The 11,366-nt window shown below is 39.6% G+C and overlaps 1 protein-coding gene across 1 annotated transcript in view; it reads left to right on the forward strand.

Annotated features, from left to right (window-relative positions):
* Nucleotides 1-677, forward strand: part of TFEC (transcription factor EC) — a 76,918-nt gene extending 76,241 nt beyond the window's left edge. Inside the window, exon 9 of the transcript XR_003990683.1 lies at nucleotides 666-677. The gene's annotated coding sequence lies outside the window, so the exon portion shown is untranslated. The remainder of the gene's footprint in view (nucleotides 1-665) is intronic.
* The last annotated feature ends 10,689 nt before the right edge of the window (nucleotides 678-11,366 follow it).

The raw sequence follows: 11,366 nt of genomic DNA on the forward strand, positions 1-11,366 counted from the left end.
GGGCAGGGCCCGGTGTTCCCGCCACTAGAGGTCTCTCTCGTTACAGCTTTCCGCTCCTGGGCTCGTTAATTATTTTACTCAAAGGAACAATTCTGCCTTTTAGATTGGAACGCCTCACTTTAAGTGGTGTGCTAGAGAAAGATATAATGCCTCCTTAGCTTGTTCTCCTGCTGATGAGTAGATGTTGGGTTGACTGAACGAATCATCCTGGATATTTTAATACACAATGGATATACTTTAGCAAAGAAGTTTGAGCTTTCACCTTGGCTTCCCAAAGGTTGAAAATTTGACCAGATAAAACAACATGCTGTGCTAAAAAGTGCCTTACTGTCGAGAGACAGACAGCATGATACTTCAAACTCTCCTGAGGACACCTAGGATCTCGTATATACTTAGATCCTGTAATTGCAAATGTGAACACTTTTACATTCATTTCTATGTCTTTTTTTGGGGGGGAAAAAAAGGTATATTTTTCTACATGAGTTGACAGTAAAGTTGTAGTGTATAACTACTTCCACTTTGTCATGCAGTTTTCTTTTAATAAAAAATGGGGTATTAACTGTGGTAGTCATCTTTTCCTATAATCTTGTTTTAAAAAAATCCACAAACTCAACACATCAAACTTGTTTGTTTACCATAATCTTGTTGTTTTCAACTCCTGTAAGATGTTGCTTCCCTTATACTTGCTACACAGATGAAACACAACATCATCCAACTTACGTAAAGTTACATTCTTCTGATTAACAAAAGCAAAGGACAGGAAGAAAATTGAAAGAAATGCAAACAGAATCCCAACCCCATAAACAAGGCAAAACATGTTGGAATAAAGTACAGCAAAGAACATTGATATCAGGTAGAAGGCAATCTGAATATCTGTGCGATAAAAAGAATTTTCTAATTTCCAAAGACGGTGGAGGAAAAGAGGTGGAGACCATCTTCTTAGCAGAGGGAGTTGCATGTAGGAGGTAAAGAAGAATGTGCTGAAAATAAATGCCAATATCATGTTGAAGGAAGTCAGAATAAGGGAGGAGGTTCCCCTGTAAAACAGAGAAGTAGGCACTGTGCAACACCGGGAGAAAACGAAGGGGTTTGAATTAGTAGCAGGAGGGTGATACAACCTGGCCAAAATTAGAAGAGGAAAAAAAGCCAGAAAATTATGGAAAAAGTTACTGTAGCAAAAATCACTGTGAATGGAGCAGGAAAGCACTGTAAGGAAACATATGGGCCATAATCATACCAGTCAGCCTGTGCTGAAAGAATTCAAGCTGAAGCCTATTTCCTACTAACAAACTCTGGAGTTACAGCACGAATACATGCTCCCCACAATATCTTACGGGGATTGTTAAAACGATAGTGTAGGTCTGGATTCTGATTTCACTTACGCTACTTTCACTGTAGTGCAGCTGGAAATCTCAGTGGAGTTACCACTTATTTACAGTCCTGTGAGATCACACTCAGTATCTTAAAAATCAACGATGTTCTCAGTATTCCTTTTATGATTCCAAATTACTTGTTCAGTAAGAAAAAATCTTTCTCCTAAAGATTTTACAGGGCTTGATTTTCCATTTCCAACTCCCTGACTGTTCCCACCATTGCAGAGTGAGTATAATTTTGCCTCTTGGCACTCAGTTTGTCTAAACACATAAAGCTATGAAGGTGCAAGGTAGTAGAAAATCACACAGTCATAATTCTTAGTATAATTATGTTATTTAAATGTTTAATAGGCCAAACCTTGGACCATGATACTCCTACTACATGGCTTACGCAGAGCCAGACACCCTGACTACGTCAGACAGGCTGATACATATTGCGAGACCACTGGCCTACTTCAAGGAAGCTGCTGGCACCTGCTGACACACCGTTGTTTTACCTCTGCAGTGGGGAATGGCAATTGTACAGTCGCCAACTTGTATGTTTAAATTCTGTTGTTCAAGTGAAGAAAGATGTAGGTTTTTGAAGACAGAGAGGACAGTGCTTAGGGTAAAACCAGTAGCCTGTAGGAGAGTGAGATCCCCAATCAAAGAGCTTTCCTGCAAGAAGTAAGTGTCTTCTTGACTCAGAGTGGAGAGGTAAGTCCCTCCTTCCCTGACTTGTGTAAATCCTGGGAGGCCAAGAAGTCCTCTAAGCCCAGTAGCTGCAAATATCTTTCCATTATGTAGGAGGAATGTGGGGTAAGAAACTTTCTTCATCCTTTCCTGCATGAGAAGGCCACTTTTGTTTCAAAATCCTGGTAGACATTCAATGCAGTTAATTTCTCCATCCTTTACAGTAGTTCCACACAGATTGTTGTAGCCTGAGGGCTGTCATTACTGCTAGGGCTTACAGAAGGGGAAAGAAAGACCAGATTCATTATTCATTTGTGCTGAAGGGAGAGGGAATGAATCCAGAGAGACAGAGTGGTCACATGCAGAACCCAGTTTTCCCGATTCACAGAGTATCCACTGGACTATGCTGCCTTTGACATGTATCGGAGGTAAGAAATGCATTAAGTACAGTGTCTGCCCAATAAGCTTTGTAGCTCCTACCCATCTTCTGGGGCAGGGCAGCCCCAGTACTGCTTTGGATTAGCGAACGCAAAGTGACAGCTAAGGCTGAGAGCCCTTGCCTCGTCTGTCTGAGGAAGCATCCTGGCCTAGTAAACGATGGGGAAGGGCTGCCGCATCCTTAGCCAGAGCTGGATACAGTTGTAATGGTAATACAGATAGAGCAGCATTTTCTTCAGCTCATGACCCAGAGTACGTGCCCCTTAGTTTCTCCCATAAATCCATTGCTGCTAACTGCTGCATTAAATAGATCCATGACCCCAATATTTTTAGTTCATCTTTTCCTGGACTCTGGCTTGACTATTACTATAAATTAGGAAAATGAGAAAGGACTGTATTATACCTGGAAGTGTCCTTGTTCTGCAGACCCCTCACCTGGCATCAGTAGTAGCTACAGCTTTCAGTTAGCCTACTCCTTCGATTTGCAGGGGGGAGGGAGGAAGTTGGTTGGTTGGGTTTTTTTATTTTTACATTCATGTAGGACAAAAAATACGTGGTGAGTGTGGGAAGTTCACAGGTGATGTTCTTTAGCAGCAGTGGTAGCCAAATTGTTATCCTATGTGACTTCTTTGGGAAGATGTTTCTCTGCATGTAGGACCCCACAATGGTTTTGGTGGAGATTTCTGGGGAAAGTTTGGTGCTTCCTGATCCAAGCTGATAGCCTACTCACTGCTGTACAGACAGGTAGAGTTGCTGGTCTTGCACTGGTTTGGCAGGATCAGGACAGGTATCCATCAATGGCTTATTGAAATATGGGTTAAGCTTTACATTTGCCAGCCTCGAAAAGGGAAAAGCCTATGTATACAGTGACTCCTTTGCCTGGGAAACAGTAGTTGAAATAGGTCACGGGTAATAACCAAAGGTCCGGGATCCATACCCACAGAGAGCTTGAGAACTTGAGAGAGAGTGTCTTTTTTCATCCCATTTGCTGAAAGTATCACAAATTTTTTCACAAAGGTAGATTTTTCATTGTCATTCGTTGTTAATGGAAGCTACCCATTCTGCCTACACAAACTGGAGTATGGCCTTCTGGTCACATAGTTACAAATGTTGCAGCAGATTATGAAGCTTTTGTACTTTGTAACCCTACTTCACCAGGACACACCAGCTATCTGTCAGTTTATGTATAGGTCTGCATAGGTTGTACAGAATAGCATTACAACTGAGTTTCTCCGTGAGTTTAAAGCAACAAAATTCTCATGATAATAGTAATTCTGTCTTAAAGGAAATATTTGGAAATGGCTTCTTTCCTAGTGTGAATTTTACTATGGAGACTCCTTACCCATCACATTTACATCGTTTTCATGTTTGGGATATTACCAGCCTGTTGGGTTGGCCTTAAATTTCAATTTATGAGAAAAGAGAACCAGACAAAAACAACCTTTGAATTGCCATAGAAACATCTTGTTTTGGTCTGATTTCAACCTCAAAAAATATAAAGAATGCCAGTATACTTATTCAAAGTGTGGATGTATGTCTGTGCATTTGGGCCTGAGCTTTCTAAAAACTCTTTGTCAGTAGCCATCTGATACATAAATGGTTTTGTTTACAGCAAAATGCTGGCATAAATAAATAGGAATATTGAACCAGAGCAATTGCCTTTAGCAGCCAGTGCTGTAAATCATACACAAGCTGTCATCATGAGTTGAAACACGTCTGCATATTTAGTACCATGTTTAGCTTGCCTAATCAGAACAATATGCAAACAGTTAGCGCACATGACAGCTTGCCAAGCCAGAAATTATTTACAAGTTGCATTTTGTGTTTCTGGAAATTTTCAACAAAGATTTGAGGAGAGGAGAGGAGAGGAGAGGAGAGGAGAGGAGAGGAGAGGAGAGGAGAGGAGAGGAGAGGAGAGGAGAGGAGAGGAGAGGAGAGGAGAGGAGAGGAGAGGAGAGGAGAGGAGAGGAGAAGGGAAGGGAAGTGGAGGGGAGGGGAGGGCAAGTGGAGGGGAGAGGAGAGGAAGTGGAGGGGAAGGGAGGGAAAGGAAAGGAAAGGAAAGGAAAGGAAAGGAAAGGAAAGGAAAGGAAAGGAAAGGAAAGGAAAGGAAAGGAAAGGAAAGGAAAGGAAAGGAAAGGAAAGGAAAGGAAAGGAAAGGAAAGGAAAGGAAAGGAAAGGAAAGGAAAGGAAAGGAAAAAACATTCTTACATAGTAAGTCGTATGTTGGGTTTAGTAATCAAGCAAATACGTTTTCCTTGACTATGCAATAGTGTGGGCCAGATCCCCAGTTGATATAAATCAGAACAGTCGTTGAAGCTGTTCAGATTTATTCCAGCTATAATTCTCCCTGTTAGATTTTTACTTTCTGTTAAATTCGGAGGAATATAAGCAAACAATTTAAGGCCACATGTATTTTTCAGCTTGGTTCCATTTGACGTACTATGGTACCTTAATAATATTTATTCTGACCCTAACAGTCCTTTCGGCCTGTATGTGGGTATAGCTTTTAAAGAATAAATATGCTGGGGCATATTCTCAGCTGGGTGGACTGGATGTTTGGTTTGAATTGCTGTTACTTCAGTTTGTATTTCCAAGTCTCTCTTTACAAGAAACAGTAAAGTTCCTTTATTTAACTGAGAGTAATAGGAAGCATGGGGTGCCCAAGTTCTCATGAAGGCTTGTTTCTCCCCGTACAGCCCTCACCTTAAACACTGGCCCTGACCAGGCATTAATAGTATATGGATTTACCTGGATGCCCCTTTCATTGCTGTTATGAGAACACTTTATAGTGAAATTACTTTCATGGGCTAAGATTGCGTCTTTATCGCGACTGGGGGACAGTGATAACAAATAAGGGTGGTACTACCAGCAATGCCTGAGGCAAAGCGTGTCTGCATTAGGTTTTGATGACCCTTCAGGGTCTATGTTAGAGGCCTTATTTGCTGCCTGTACCACCAGAAGAATATGGCCCTTGGTTCAGGCAGAGGCTGTTCTCTTGAGAGCCACTTGTAAAGCTGTGTGGGGAAAATGGACAAGAGATGTCCACAATGCCTCCTCTGGCCAAGCAGCAACTGCTGAACAGGGAATGCCAAGACCATCAAATCCAGGAGTGACAGGGTGAATGACATGTACTAGTTCAGCCTTTGGAAGAGCAGCATGTATTCCTCTGCACAGCCACCCAAGTCAACCAGAAGAAAGGAGCATTTGGGCTTCAGGTTCGTCTGCCTGGTGTTGGAACTTGGAGAGAAGTGTGAGTGAGGGAGATGAAAACTTTCCTGCTGTCATCAGCTGGCACAAAGACCAGGAATTCATCACTACACAAAATAATATGATCAAGTACACAATTTCCATCTCTGAAGAAAATTGCAATAACCTCTCTCATTTTCATTTGATAAATCTTCATCTATTTTTATGGACTATTAAGAGCATGGAATTGTAGCACAGATTCCTGCTTTGAGTATTTGCTGTTTACAAATTGAATTTTCTTTTGTTTCTGAGCATGCTGTTCCAGCAGAGAATCCTTTGTAAATGCCTGATTGCTTTGTAGGCCACACACTATTTGATCCTGGTGGTCTATGAAGAACAATAAAAGTAGACTTACAATAACATTCTTTAAATCATGCTTGGCACTTGACCATGAACATGCATGTATTCTGAGGTTTCCATTTATTAAAAATCCAGCACTTTTTATTGAGCAAATTAACAGTTCAGAATCACAAAGAAATACCACAATTACAGCTGATCTTACCTAAAAAAACATGGCGCTAAACCTAACGAGAATGAACTGTTCTGTCTCCATTTTACATATGCTGCCGACATCCATATGTGGTGTTACAAAAAATGTCTTTGGCCTTTTTAGAAAAATCTTAATGTGTATTTAAATGAAAACATAAGTGGGCTACAATCCTCTGAAGTACTTTATTCAATTAACTCTTTTTTTTTCTTTCCTCAATAGAAAAATTTGAATTATTTTATATTGTTTTTCTCCCTGAAAGTCTCTAGTGTGATTACTACAATGATGCCATTTGTGCCACTCCCGATACATTTGTGCCGTATTTTTCATTTATAACTCCTAGATTGAGATTTTTATGATGAAACCATTAGGAGTCCAGTCCTGTAAAAAAAACCTAGACCCAGGTCCTGGAAAAACACATATACATATACTTATTTTGACTGCTGAGAGTAGTCCTGATAGTGAAGTTAAGTGTGGCTGTACATGCAGTACTGTGGCTTTCTCTGTTTCAGTAGCCCTGCTAGCTGCAATGGAACAACTCAGTGCATAGAGTTAGGGTTGGGCATACTGTGTAGGTTCAAGGCTGAAGTTTTCTGTGGATGGAGTGATAGGATTTTAGTTCAAATGCAGCTGATCTTAAGAAAAAAAAAAATGCAAGCAAATTGTTTCAGCTGTTATTATGTCACGTAAATGAAAGATATAGGACTGGTGTGATATTAGATGCCTTTTTTACCTTATGAAACAAAAAAAAATATTTTTAAATTAAATTTTGCAGGCCATTAGTCTTTAAAAAGCACAAAAGTGTTGAGGGCTATTTTGAAAATGCCAGATAACTAATATTTTTCCTAACTGGTCATTCCTACACACATACACCCACAACCTAATTTTAAAAATAATAAATTTCATAACTGCTCACAGATTGTTCTGTATGTGCAGCAGCCAAACAGAAACAGATTTAATGGAGCAGTTGTAGTCTATTGGGGTCAAAAATCTCCTGTCTACAGGAATTTAAATATGCATTTAAATAATAGTCCACAATAATTCAAAGAACTCCTATGCTGTATAGAAGAAATAGAATAGTTGATACTAGTAAGTCAGCCAGGTTATCATAAAGATATTTGGAGGGGTCTGTAGCATATGGATTCATAGAGTAGGGAATGATGCCATGGATAGCAGTGGCCCTTAGTTACCCAGGCTGTCCACTTGGCTAGCAGAGAGGTGATTCAGCAGCCAGACTTTGAGCCTCTCGCTCACATTCCTTTGTGGTTATTCATTCACACAATAAGTCCTATTAAAACCAAAGGGACTCCTCAGGAGAATAGTATTTCTCGCCTGTGGGCAATGGGTCTTGATTTGACTCCAAGTGAGATGTAGCAACACTGTGCTGACCAGCTGTGGTAAAGTGTTTTGGCAAACTGGCATATAGTTTTGGCAAATGGGACATGCTGAAAGGCATCCACTACAGTACACCACTTCCAAAGTAGCACATGCTTTATCATCTCTGTTTACTGAAAAGACTGTCTTCAGTGGGACAAATGTACCAAAAAGGAGGTCATAATACTTGCCAGCATTTTGGGATATGTTTTTTGTACTTTAGCAGTCCTGTTTTCTCATATTTTCTCCTTCTTGGTATATTATACTATTTAATGACATCTGTGAGCTTCTATGTGTATTCAAGTCCTGAGCTTGTTAATGTAAACTCATACAAACATTTCCTTGATCATAAAGGCAGTAGTCACAGCAGTAAAGTTATTAATGAGTTTAAACTCATAAAGAACTGTGCCTGTAGGATTAGTGCCTTAATTACATTTCCTTTTTTTTTTTTTTGTTGTTTGTTTAATACTTAAAATTGATTTAAGTATTTTTTGTCATTATGATTAAATACAGGTGAAGAGAAGCATTTTTGGATACTTATCTTCCTTTCATCTTTATTAAAGCTTTTCTGTTATTGAACTGGAAAAATATTAAACTTTTAACCTGAGACAGCAGGTTGAAGTATGACGGTGTAATACAGATGGGAAGCACAGGAAGACTTCGATAAAAGAAAATGAACTGCAAAGAGGCTCAAGCTGACGAAGTTGACAATGCTGTAATACTACCTTTGACTCAGAATCGAGCTGTTTGTTTTTGCAATGAACACAAGTTTCCATTATAACATTTGCCTGCATGAAAAACTATGGCAAGACTTTGGTTTCCATGGTGACACTTCTCTTTTTCATACATATTTATCACTAAAAAGCAGGAAGCCCACCCTTTTCTCTCTGAGAATGTTACTTTTAGCACTTAATAATTGAAGACAAAGCTGATTTATTTTTTATGTCAGCGTGAATTACACACATTCCCCTTTCGGTGAAAACTCCTGCAGTATTGCACTCATTTATTGTAAGTAAGTAGTTTATTCCACACACTACTTCAGGAAAACATTTCCAGGTCTTAAAACCGGAAAGCGACCTGCCTTTCCTCCCCTCAGATTTCAATTGGCACCACAGGGTATCAGGGCTAAGCTTTCAAACTATTTCAGAGCACATACTGCTCTACACACAAAGAATTCAGCTTCATTAATATGAAATGCAAGAGATGCAACATTTCTGGTTCTTGCCAGTGACCAGAGAGCACTTGGAAAAGTGAAAAATTTTACGAAATTAACCTTTCTAGGAACAGAAATGCTGTGGATTTACCTGGCTCTCAATGTTTTACATTTACACTGCAACACTGCTATTTTCATCTCTTCCACAAAAGAGCTGGAGCTAGTAAATAAGCTAGGATGGCCTCTGTGTTAGTTTTCCTATTCTTCAAATACATACTTCAGCTGGCAATTTGCTAACATTTCTCAAGTGAAAAAAGTTAGAAACTCAATCCAAAACAATTTTTCCATTCTCAGGTTCCCAAGCTGATGCTTTTTATTAGCAGAGCTTTGTATGGTAAAGGAAAGATACCCTGGTGAAATATGTTGTCTAATTAGTTTTGAATCTAAAAACACCAAGGATATGTGACATAATTAAATTACAAATGCTACTTCAACCTAAACAATTCTTTCAGAAATTGTGATAACATCAGAATGATACCTTCAGAAATGTATGAAGTGACAATGAGCAAGGTCTGTACACTATAAATACTATCTGGAGCGGGTCAGTCAGCCTTAGTGTGTCCTTAATATTTACAGTATTCTATGTGTTTCCCAGTGTTTCCCAGCATAACTGAAAAAAGGACCCTGTAAATCCATTGCAAACTGGTGCCATAAATCCAAGCTGAGATGTTTGGCCAAACTGATGTAATAGGCTGTGATTTGGGATACCATCGCCATGCAGTTACAGTCATGAGCATGGTATAAGAATACAGGCATTTTTTAATTTAATGGCTGGGAGTCATTACAGCATTACTCAAAAGTCAATGAGCATCATAAGTGCAATGCAACTGGAGATAAGTATCAGCAAAATGAGGATTAAAAGATAGGAAAAGTTGTTACATGTGAAAAATTATGGGTATTTCCATCACTTTTCTTTCTGGCCTAAACCTAGGCTACCTACCTGGCTGGCAGAGCTGAGCTGAGCAATGACGTAGCCACCACCAGCACAAGAGCTGCAGTGATGTGCATGCTGGGGGCTCCTTACCACGGTGAGAGGGAGCATGGACAGCATATCAAGTTCTCTGGCCAAGGGCCTGTTCCACCATCTCATGTCAACTACTTCAGATCTCTAAGGATGGGAGTTACATGTTGATGAGAGGAAAGCAGCAACGCAGTGCGGACATGTCTGCATTGCACAGATGGAACTGTGATGCCTGCACGGACGTGAAGAGAGATGGACATCTTTGTTTTTTATCCCTGAACATCTCTTTCCAGGTGTAGGATGCTGGGGGGGAGGTGTTCTCTGTGAGTGGACTTTCTGAGGACCGTGTTCCCTGATGGTGCAGCTTCTCTGAGACACTGTGGATTCCCCTTGTTTGGGTGGTCAGATATTCTCATTTCTCATTTAAGAAATTTTTTCATTTGGGATTTTTTTTTTTTTTTATTTGTAGGGGGATGAGCAGAACATGTTATGCATCTAGGAGTAAAGAAATAAAAACTATTAGAAAAATAGAACAGTCATTAGATATACATTACAGCAAATGGACAGATAGATAGCTAAATAGATGCACATACACATATATGTACTTCCCACCTATATTAGTGGCAATGTATTGGTGGGCAATGAAGCAGTAAGAAATATCAATAAACTTATTAATACAGGACAAACCAAACGCATGTATATACATATGTAGTTTCGCATAAAATGTGAAGTCAGCACTTGAGTTTTTTGAAACCAGTATCTAGGCTAAATTTTATAAAATATTTTTGAACTATTCAATGTTCTTAGTTTAACTCTCTCCATCCTTTGTTTTCATATAACCCAATAAAGACAATTAATTTTTTTTAGGTAACTTGGTCACTCACACCACATGCAGCTGGTTCAGCCTAGGCCTTGGTCTTTTCTTCTGGATTTATTTATCTTCCATTGTAGAGCAGAGGTGGTCTTTCATATATGCACTAATAATGTTTAGATTTCTAAAATGGAACACAGACTTTCACTAGAGGTAAAAGACCACAAGGTCAAGGAAACTCGGAGATTAGATCTTCTGCTTAAGCAGACTGCAATGTAGTAAAACTTTGGAGATCTTGATTGGTAATGCTAACACCCTCCTTCAGAGCCAGAGGCCAAGGCCTTTTGTGCACCAGCATTTTTGTTAAAATTGCCTTCTAAAATTTCTTTTAATTACCCACTCACACCAGTGAAACCTCAAGCAAGCTAACTAGCAATTGGGAGCATTAGCATGTTTCAGCTTAATGCTATATCCTCAGCATGATCCAGCCCTGGTAGGAAGGGATGCTGATCTGCCAGCCACCCCACTCACACTTCTTACCCGCTGCTAACGGAAGTGTATTGGTGGCAATGAAACAACAAGACATGTTAATAAACCCACTAGTAGTATAGGCAGGTCAAACACGTGATGGTGACTTTTAGTAGAACAAATGTACCTATCAACAGCTTTGAAATAAAGAAAGTGAAATTCAGCATCTTGTAGACAGGACTGTTTGGGTAGCAATGTCCCTAAACAATTAAGTCTGACATGCTGCAGAAAATCTCTAGAGACAGGTTAACTCATGAGTTTTG

The sequence above is a fragment of the Strigops habroptila genome, chromosome 3 (assembly GCF_004027225.2).
Source record: "Strigops habroptila isolate Jane chromosome 3, bStrHab1.2.pri, whole genome shotgun sequence".
Classification (NCBI taxonomy): domain Eukaryota; kingdom Metazoa; phylum Chordata; class Aves; order Psittaciformes; family Psittacidae; genus Strigops; species Strigops habroptila.